This window comes from Lissotriton vulgaris, chromosome 10, assembly GCF_964263255.1.
Source record: "Lissotriton vulgaris chromosome 10, aLisVul1.2, whole genome shotgun sequence".
NCBI classification, from domain to species: domain Eukaryota; kingdom Metazoa; phylum Chordata; class Amphibia; order Caudata; family Salamandridae; genus Lissotriton; species Lissotriton vulgaris.
In genome coordinates, this window is record NC_141698.1 from 445,404,892 (window position 1) to 445,415,694 (window position 10,803).

General features: G+C 47.6%; 1 pseudogene; it reads right to left on the reverse strand.

Moving 5' to 3' along the window:
* Window positions 1–9,079: 9,079 nt before the first annotated feature.
* On the reverse strand, window positions 9,080–10,498 carry LOC147685378 (uncharacterized; annotated as a pseudogene).
* Window positions 10,499–10,803: the final 305 nt, after the last annotated feature.

Genomic DNA, 10,803 nt, shown 5'->3' on the forward strand with positions numbered 1-10,803 from the left:
TGTGATTGCCCTTACATAGTCAATTGACCAAGGCTGAATTCGAGCTGAAAGGACACGTACACCTTTCCTGACTCCTCTGTGACCTGGGCAAAGCTGACTCCACTGCCTCAAGCCAAACCTTTTCAGGCAGTCCCCAACCCACTGGCCGAGCGAGATTTGTATCAAGGCACAACATACCACAAGCCTTTCATCGCACACAAACCATGTCTAATCTTACACACACCTGTCTCTGTTTCTGTCTTTATGATCTGCTTTACGATGGGGAGGTGCCCGTCTTTATTAGGGGTCCGTCGATATCTGATGGAAACACTGGACCTTGCCGGATAGTTAATTATATACTGGACAAACTGAAGTATAGACTTGTCATCATAACTTTGCTCCCTCTTAGTGTTGGAAATATGTGAAGTATTTACTGTGAAACAAAGAATGTTTGCCTAGGGCATAATAATTTGTATAAAAGGTCTGTGCGAAGGCCATGCAGACAGACTACCTCATTCAGTTACATTCAAATGTGGCTGGACGACGTAGCCTCACAATTAATAAAGATGTCTTTCCATATTTCAGATTCTCTGTTGATTCCTTTGCTGCTTATGAATGAAGTACCGATTGGTAAGAACCCTGAGAAGAAGTATGATGGTTTTCAGTATGATGAATTTTAGGTACTTCACTCCTTGCCCATTACCATCTCGATTCTTTTTGCTTTTCTCCCCCTTCTTCTCCCACCCCCCTCCCCTTCCCTCCCTTTACCCCCTCTGACCCCTCCAGCCCCCCCCCCCCTCTTTTCAGAGGCGCTCAGACCTGCTGGTCTGTGCACGTGATGGCTCGCAGTTGAGACCGAGGAGATTTCTGATTATCTATAAGGAAAAAACAAAACCTAACCCTTTTAAGTTAGAACCCCCAACTATTGCGCCCATGTCCCCACCACCCTACACACCACACCCCACACACCATTCCTGATAACTCTACCCCCTTTTTTTTTGTTTTGTCCATCAAAAAGTCATCTTTAGTCCTCTTTAACTTATTTCCCTTTTAAACCAGTTTCCTTATTCTAGCCTATCAACACATTGGGTTTGGGCTCATCTTTAACCATTAGATCCCTGGTCACCTCTGCTCTTCAGTGTGTTGCTAAACCCTTTGTGCGTCCAAATACTCCTTGGCTTTCACCTCAGAAGAGAAGTACAAGGTTCTACCACCGCTAATTGGGTTAATCAGATATGCCTGCATACCCTTGTCCTGAAATGGTTTTATCATCTGCCTTAGTCTCCAGCATCTCTCCACAGTAACATGGCAGAAATCCGGACAGACAAAAAATGTGAAACCATCCACATCCTTTTTCAAGTCCGGTCTTGCCCTTTCTGATATTGCCTGCCTCAGATTGTAGTTACCCAGAAAGATAAGAATTGCTCTGGGCTTATCCCCCTCCTTGGCGTTTTTATGCATTTTGAAAGGGGTGCGATGGGCCCTTTGGATCTCCCTTGCCCAGTCCCATCCCTTCAGCTCTGTGAAGGCATGCTCAAACAGTTTGGTCACAAAAGCTCTCATGTCCGACCCCTCTGATCCCTCCGGAATCCCCAGTACACGTAGATTATTCTGTCGAGACCTATTCTCCAACGCCTCCAGCTTCCATTGTACATCTGTCATCTGTTCGCCCTGGAGATCTACCCTGTTTGAGGTGGCCGCTGTCTCTGCTTCGGTCAATACCACTCTCTCCTCCAAATTTGTAACCCGATCTCCCAGATTCACACACACTTTAGTCAGTTTCCTTACTACTCCTTGCATTTTTCTCACCGCCGCCTGTGATTTGCGACTTTCTTGGCGAGCCTCTTCCCTGTGCGCGATTATCTCCTGGTGTATCACCTCCAGAAGTGACATCTGTGCCGCTTCCCCTCCCGGGCTCTCGAGTAGGGGGTTAGTTGTCGGATGATCCCATCTGCGTCCCTGTGTTTTTGCTCCTGTATTGGACTTCACCGCCGTTGTTGGAGGGTTGAAATCCTCCTGGTCCAGGTCACTATCCGAAACCGAACCACTGGCTTCTTGCTCCAGGCTGTCGTCTTCCTCAAACCATTCCCCCCCCCTCCGAAACCGAGAAAAAAGCCTCGCTTGGAGCTTCCTTCTTATCGCCCTCCTCCTCCTCCAACACTGGGGGGCCTGAGTCTATGTCCAGGGTCACGGGGGTATTATTATCAGCTTCCCCCAGAAGGCCAGCATTCTCTTGTAAGTTTGTTGAGACACTTGACTGAACTGGGGTGTCCACTATATCTTCCGTGGCCTCTCCACCGTCTTTCGGGCAACTAACCACCTCAGACACCTCAGCTGTGGCCTCATTATCGGGATCTTTTTCCTTAATAACTTTTAGAAAAATATCGGAAATAGGGGTAGTACCTTGTTTGCCCTTGATTGCTGCTTGTTGCTGCACTGTCTTCCTCGCGGGGGACGTTTGTTTTTTATTTTTATTTCCTTCATGTTCCTTCTCCGCGACTATCTCCGCCAACTCCGCTGCAGCTTTCCTTCTTGAAGCTGCCTTAGCGCTTGCACTCGCTTTGGGGGCCATAATCTCCCTTCTCCGATCTTTGTCCCCAAATTGTTCGCTGGGATCCAGTTGACCGCTGCCCCTTCTCTTTTCTGCCTCCGCAAGCTCCAGGACGCTCCGTGTCTTTTGCCGCTGGTGTGCCTGCTGAACCAGCTGATGCCTCCTGAGCCGCAAACTCTGTGAACTTCGCTCCGCTAGCCGGCCTGCTCCGGGTACGTCTCCTGACGTGAGCGACCTCAGTGCCTGCGTCAGTTCCAGAAGGAGCCGCTTGAGCGGCCGGCAGCAGGTAAGGAACATACAGCAGTCGCTCGGTTTGTTTGGTTACTCAGCCGTGTTACAAAGTTAAATTTCCGACACCTTTCGCAATCCTCGTTGGTGTGGTTTAGTGAGTGTATAGCCGGCCGATTCCTGATCTCAGAGCCAGAAACGCATCTCCTCGGCCCCACTGCTTCCTGGCCGTCCTACACGGCCGCCATCTTGCCTCTGCAAAACACATTTACATTTACACACCAACTGACAGACTGATACATTCACACAGATTAGTCCCTCACCCATACATTCATTGAGACATGTATAATCACTCACTTATACAGTCAGTCACACACCCAACCATTCATTCATCCATACAGACACTCATTCATTCTTCAATACACCTTGGCGTGTGTGTGTGTGTGTATATATATATATATATATATATATATATATATATATATATATATATATATATATATATATATATATATTCACTGAAAAAACCATAGGTTTCACACGTTATAGTTAGGAATTAGCATTTAAAAAACCTATGAAATTCACTGAAAAAAACATAGGTTTCACACCAGTTATAGTTAGGAATTAGCATTTAAAAAACCTATTAAATTCACTGAAAAAACCATAGGTTTCACACCAGTTATAATTAGCTGGAAATTTTACTGACATAAAACCATTGAAATTCCCACGTTATAGTTAGTTGGACTCACTATAACTTGCGCGCCTGCAATGCACTGCTGATGACGTCACATATTACATCACTCATGACATGGTCAGTGACATCACTGATGACATCACTGATGACACCATCCTTGTGACAGAGTGACAGACCTCCTTTCAGTGTAATGTAACCCTTGAAACACATATTCAAAAATAGAAAGCAACATTTTCAAAATAATGGAGATACCCATACCAGTTACAACAACCAATTCAGTAATTCCACCATCTATATACACTTCCACTCATTCACCAACAGTTCTATAACAGGGGCAGTGAAGAAGATGCTACAAGTTTTATTCATGACATCAATCAAAATTATCTTAACTTAAAGTTCACTGCTTCACTCAGTCAGAATTCAGTTACATTTTTGGATACTGAGTTATATATAAGAAATGGACGATTAGAGACCAAAATTTACCGCAAAGCCACTGCAGGTAATAGCATTTTACATGCGGCCAGTGCACACCCCACACACCTTGTTTCCAGTATCCCCTACGGGGAGATGCTTCGCATGAGACGTGTGTGCAGCAATCCCATTGATCTGGAGAGGGCTCAACTTGAAAGCAAAATTTGTTTCCTTGAAAGGGGCTACACAGAACAGCTAATTGATAAGGCCAGAATTAAATCGATGGTCAGAACCAGAGAGGATCTCCTTACTAAAAACATTAATAGAGATCTACCTGCACTAGAGCCAGATGTAAGCATTAAGAAGACAGAGGAAACTAAAAGCTTCAGAATAATCACTGGTTACAGTAAGCAACATAGAGAGATCTACAAAATTGCAAACAGGAATTGGCGTATTGTGACGAGTGACCCAATTATTGGTGCCACTTTACCCAAGAGGGTGTCGCTAACATACAGTAACATACAGTCTCCCTCAGAGACCAAATATGGATACTAACCCTGAGCCAATTGAGAGAACTAGTTGGTGGCTGAACAACAAGGGATTCTTCAGGTGTAAAACCTGTAAGGCATGCAACCATGGGGTTAATGTTAAAACTTACACTGATGGGTTTAGTGGCCTACAACATCCCATAACTCAGGTTTTAACGTGTAAAACGGAGTTCGCAATATATGTTTTGCAATGCCCCTGCCCGCTGAAATACGTGGGGAGTACCAAGCTACCGGTACATAAACGTATTCTCCAGCATTTAAGGGCCATCACAAATGGAGATAATACGTACCCAGTAGTGAGGCACTTTCGTGACTGTCATCAGAGTGTGAATACCACATTGCAATATTTTGTTATTCATGCAGTGAAGGCCAGTAGGCGTGGTGGGGACAGAGTGGCCAAACTGAGGAGGTTAGAAACCCGATACATCCTCTTACTCGACACCAAGACCCCAGGGGGGCTGAATGTGACTGAGGACATGTACACGTGCCTCCCTAAGTAACCCCACCTTGCATTAGGCCATCTCCTCTGTTATTTCTTTGATCCCTACGCAGGTAACGATAATTTGAGCACCCTACTAAGAGGTTTTCCCCGCTGGGAAAACGACATTATTCTATTTAGGTTGGGGATTCAGTAACAGTCTGAACAATTATCAGTTGTACATACTTTGATATTTTCTGAAGGAGGTCTTTAATGTGCCCATGCTGCTGCTGTTTACATGAGTAATGTCTGTTGAAAGAAGGGCATACATCATCTTTTAGACTATGAGGGACCTTATTCCCTATTAGTCTTATTTTAAGATGATTGATTTACATTTAATTCACACTAATTAATTTTTTCAATTTATGGACAATCAAAGTGGGTTATTTAAAGAGATATCTTATAGGACTATATGAATTTGGGCTTTTACTACAATTATAAATTGTGATGTAAATATGATATGAATTGTTTACGTGATTTTATCTACAATATGATAATAACACTGTTGCAGTTTTTAACGTTCTTTTTATCCACTAGAAATGTTATTTATACATAATAGGCAATGAGTGAAACTTGTATAATTTGCACAGCTCCATTACTATTTGCACTTTTGACTGTCATTATGATCATGACTGGCTATTTGCACATTTGCGTATTTTGCACAAGATTCCAAGGAGATATATAATCTAAGGATAAAATATTTGGACTCTTGCGTGATTTGCACTTAGTCCGAGGCACTAGCACTTTAGTTTCACTGTTTTGCTGTCTAGTAGGAAATATCATTATTTGAATAGGACGTTTTCTGCGTTGTACTTACCACATTGATTGGTACTGAGTACAAAAAGGTATTTTACCGTGATTTGTTTTTGCAAATTGCCCAGATATTTGCATAGTCCTTAATGTGTTGTCTTTCTAATTTAGACACACAAAACACAGTATTTACCTGTAATTGTTTTACATTATTTTATATTTGTCCCAAGGGGGTCGGGGTACCCGGGTTTTCAGCTACTGGATTCGGACTGACTGGAGGTTTAGGGGTAAAGAGAAACACTGGCGCCTTGAGTAAGGGTTTGAGTGAAGGTTTTATTGGAATATAAGTCTTTTTTAGTAAGGGTGCTGCTCGGTCCTTGGAATGAGCTGCGGGATCCAAGGGAAAAGTAACTTGCTCCAGCTTGGCTATTCGTCCAGTGATGAGGGCAGCTACCAAGGTGATTCGGATGGGGAACGTCTCTCAGCTCGGGTCTCCTCCGCTCCGGTACCGGAAAGAAAGGAAAATCGGGTCAGGTAACTGGTTGGACCATGTCACACTCGTTAGGGCCGGGAGTGAGGGAAACCAGTGATGGTGCTGTGAACTCTATACAATCCGTGAGGTAGGAGTGCACGTGAGGGGAAGGAACGGGCAAGCTTTACAAAGGGCTTTACAAAGTTACACACGGGGCTGATTCCTCCGCCCCACCCAACCCGCCACACGGCCCCGTACCTCTTGAAGCCACGCTCCTCCCGTGGGAACGTGGCGGGGCAAAGGGCGGAATCATTGGCCTCCTGGCGTCCCGGTCTCTTTCTTCTCTGTCTCGTTCTGATATCGCCGTTCTCCGTCTCCGACTCCTACTCAAGCTCCCTCTAGGGAAACGCCGTCCGTCGCGTCTTTCGTACTTCCTCCTTTTGATGTACCGATGCTGTTGAGGGGCGGGGCCTCTTCCTCTTGGTCCGGGGAATTAAAGGGGCCATGCGTGTTGTTATCGTCCGGCCAGCCCAACTCCGGTTCTTCGTTCCAAGGGCAGTCTGGTAGCTGTTGGGAAAAGGGGCAAGGTGAGAGAGGGGTGGCGGACCACCAGTCCATTGGGGTAGTTGTGTCCTGTCTGCACACCCCGTCACATTCCTCCCCCCTGGCTTCTCCCGTTCGGGGAGAGGAAACACGGGGGAAAGGAAGTCCGCATTACCGTTATCTTTCCCTTTCCGATGGTGCACTGAAAAGGAGTAGGGCTGTAAAGACAGAAACCAAAGTAACACTCGGGGGTTATGGCTGCTGTTCTGGTGTATCCACTTCAGGGGGGCATGGTCCGTATGAAGGATGAATGGTTTACCCTACAGGTAGTACCTCAATTTCTCTATCGCCCGCTTTATGGCAAGGGCCTCTCTCTCAATGGTGGAATATCTACACTCCCTGGGAAAAAGCTTCCTGCTCACATACAATACTGGGTGTTCAACCCCTTCCTCGTCGACCTGGGACAGCACTGCACCTATCCCCACATTGGAGGCATCTGTGGCTAACACAAAGGGTTTGGGATAGTCGGGTGACACCAGGACTGGGGCTGTGGTCATTGTATTTTTCAAGAGCTGAAAAGCACTCAGGGAGTCTTGGGAGGGGTGAGAATAGTCACATGTCTTTGTGTCCTTTTTGAGAAGGTTAGTTAAGGGTGCAGCCACCTCGGCGGTAGTACCCTACCAGACCTAAGAAGGCCCGTAGATCTCTTTTGTTAGCGGGAAAGGGAACTTTAGCTATCGCTCGTACTTTCTCGCTTTGAGGAGCTATGGTGCCCTCCCCCAATACATATCCCAGGTAGTTCACACTGTGAAATGCTGCTCTGGACTTTTTGGCGTTGATGTGTAGTCCCGCCCTTCATAGTGCTGTGAGGATGACTTGCAGATGGTGCAGATGTTCATCCCAGTCATGGCTATAAATGACGATATCGTCCAGGTATGCTGAGCTGAACGAGACGTATGGTTGTAACACCTGGTTCATGAGGCGTTGAAAAGTCACCGGGGCCCCATGGAGTCCAAAGGGGAGGACCATGAACTCATATGATTCGTCGTCCGTCACAAAGGCGGTTTTCTTCCTGTCCTCCTCCCGAAGAGGTACCTGCCAATACCCCTTTGTGAGGTCGATGGTGGTGATATATCTGGCGTCGCCTATTTTCTCTATCAATTCGTCCACACGAGGGATAGGGTAGGTATCAAAGTGTGACACCGCGTTCAAGGCCCTGAAGTCCATACAGAAGCCTTTGGAGCCATCTGGTTTGGGTATCATCACAATTGGGGATGCCCAATGGCTCTGGGAGGGTCGGATTACCCCTAACTGAAGCATGTCTTGAACTTCCCTTCTCACTGCTTCTCTTCTGGCTGCTGGTATCCTGTAGGGTCGTTGTTTTACCACTTTCCCCAGAAGGGTTTCGATACGGTGTTCGACTAGGCTAGTCCTCCCTGGTATGTCCGAGAATACGTCGGAGAAGGGCTCCAGGACGTGTGCCAACTCTGTCTTCTCCTGGGATATCAACCCCTGGTTGACTACCAGCTGATCCAATGTTGAGGTGCTGGGGGATGTTGACGGGCTGACAAAATGACCCGCCCGTGGTAAGGGCCCCAACCATTCTTTCAACATATTAATGTGGTACGTTTGTGTTTTTGTGGATGACAGGCGTAATCTGTAGGTGGTCTGACCGATGGCATCAATAGCCTGCCTTGCCACTCATTCTTGGTTTTGTTGCTTATGGATGGTAGCAACACCAGAGCCCACTTCCCGATGCCGATTCTTCTCAGCCTCTTTCCTTTATCATACATCTTTTTATACCTCTCTTGTTGTTGTTCCAGGGTGGAGTATGCTAGTTCTCGTAGCTTTCCCAGTTTGGTTCTCAGCTGAGTGGTATATTCCAGCATGCTCTTCTGTTCTTGGGATTCTTCGTTTTCCCACATGTCCCTCGTCATCTCTAGGAGGGACTGGGCCAGTCTTCCATATAATAGCTCGAAGGACGAACATCCCAGGCTACTTTGCTTCTGGGCCCTTATGATATACAGGCGGATAGGCAGAAGTCGGTCCCAGGTGGGCCCTTCAGCGGTCAGCATCTTTTTTAGGGTTGCCTTGAGGGTATGGTTGTATCTTTCAACAAGGCCATCTGTTTGGGGGTGGTACACCGAGGTATTCAGATGCTTGATGTCTAGAGAGGTACATACTTCTTTCATCAGCTTGGATGTGAAGGGGGTCCCCTGATCTGTAAGCACCTCTTTGGGGAACCCCACGTGGGAGAACAGTACCACAAACTTCTCTGCGATTGCAGAGGTTGTGGTGGTCCGTAAAGGAAAGGCTTCCACAAACCGGGTCGCGTAGTCGACGATCACGAGGGCGTACAGGTGTCCTCAGCCCGTCTTCGGCAGGGGTCCAATTATATCCATGCCGACCCGTTCGAACGGGACTCCTATGATGGGCATCTTTTGTACAGGCGCAGCAGTGGGTCGATGGGTGTTTCTTCTTTGGCATACCTCACATTTGGCACAGAAGTCCTGTACGTCCCGATAGATTCCAGGCCAGAAAAAATGCTGAATAATACTTTTAGTGGTTTTTTCTTTGCCTGCATGGCCGGAAGTCAAATGGGCGTGAGCAAAGAAGAGTACTTGTTCTCGGAAGGAGCGGGGCACCAACAATTGTAGTTCTCCATCTTGTCTGGCCTGGCGGTATAGCAATTCGTTCTTAACCAGGAACCGGGGGTGCGTCTGGGGGTTGACCCCGTCCGAGGCGTGGGCATTTTCCCAGGCATGGTATAGCGTCCTATCCTCTCCCTGAGCAAAGCGAAAGCTCCTATCAATTACCCAGGGTTCGGGGGACAGGTATGTGGGTAGGGCCCCTCTCTGTACAGGTCTGGACAGGGTCTCCCTAAAGAGGGAAAGGAATTCGGGGTTGTCTGTCCCTAGGATCATGTCCTCTGGCAGGGAATCCACCACCCCTACCCAGACCATACAGGGTTCTCTATCTGGTAGGGCTATGGTAATGGAGGCCACAGGGTAGGGCTGCACATCCCCGTGTACGCAACTGATATATACGGGACTCTGGGGTTCATCTGTTCGGGATTGACAAAGCGCGTCTGGATCACAGACTGTCTGCATCCAGAATCCAACAAGGCCCTTACCCTAAAACCATTCATCCTCATACTCACATAGAACGTGCTACCCATTTCCGCAGAGTACATCACGGTTTTCGGGAGAAACCCGACCTCCATAGGCTCCTCTTATGTTTTTCTTCTGGAGCACATTCTCGCTATGTGGCCCCATTCCCCACACTCGAAGCACTGAGGTCCTTTGTTCATGGGGGACATCATTCCTGTAGGTCGAAGTAGTCTGGGAACCTCGTTTCCTGCTTTGGGCCGCTTGTCTACTTTCGGGGGAGGTATGGTTTTGAGGGCCTTCTCATGTTCCCAAGGGCTTGTCTTGAGCTGAGCCCAAGCATAGTGAGATGCCATTTCTATGGCTTGTTCGACTGTAAGCCCAGCGTGTTGATGCAGCCAGCGTTGGGTGGCATATGGCAGTGCTTCCATGAATTGCTCTAAGTACACTTTATTCAGTATCTCCTCCTTGCTACAGAGGTCTGGTCGTAGCCACCTATCTGAGGCCATCCATAGTCTAAAGAATAGAGTCTTCGGGTTCTCCCCTTGAACCCCTTTTTCCTTTCGAAAGCGAACGCGGTAGGCCTCCTGATCTAGACCAAGATGATCTAGGATGACCCCCTTAATGGTCGCATAGGTTGTGGTCCCTAGGGGGTTAGCGGCCTGATATGCCGATTGGGCTTCTCCTGTGAGGAGCGGAGCCAGAAAGAACGGCCACTTCTCTTCGGGCCAGCCCATAGCACGGGCGGCCCTTTCAAAGTTTAGGAGGAAGGCGTCCGGGTCCTCACCATGCACATATTTTTGTAGGGCCACACCGGTGGGATGGGGGTTATGCAGACGCACTTCTCCGGGGATGACCTAGGAGGGAGGCGGCAAATTCCTAAGGCTCTCCAGCTGGGCCGTAATGGTAGTTGTAAACAGTTCTCGGTCTGCCTGTGCGGAGGTTAGTTGGCTTTCTACGGCCCATTCCAATTTTTCTTGGCCTTTGATTATGTGCTCGATCAGGGCCTTCATCTTTTTGTTGCAGACGGATGGTGGAGGGG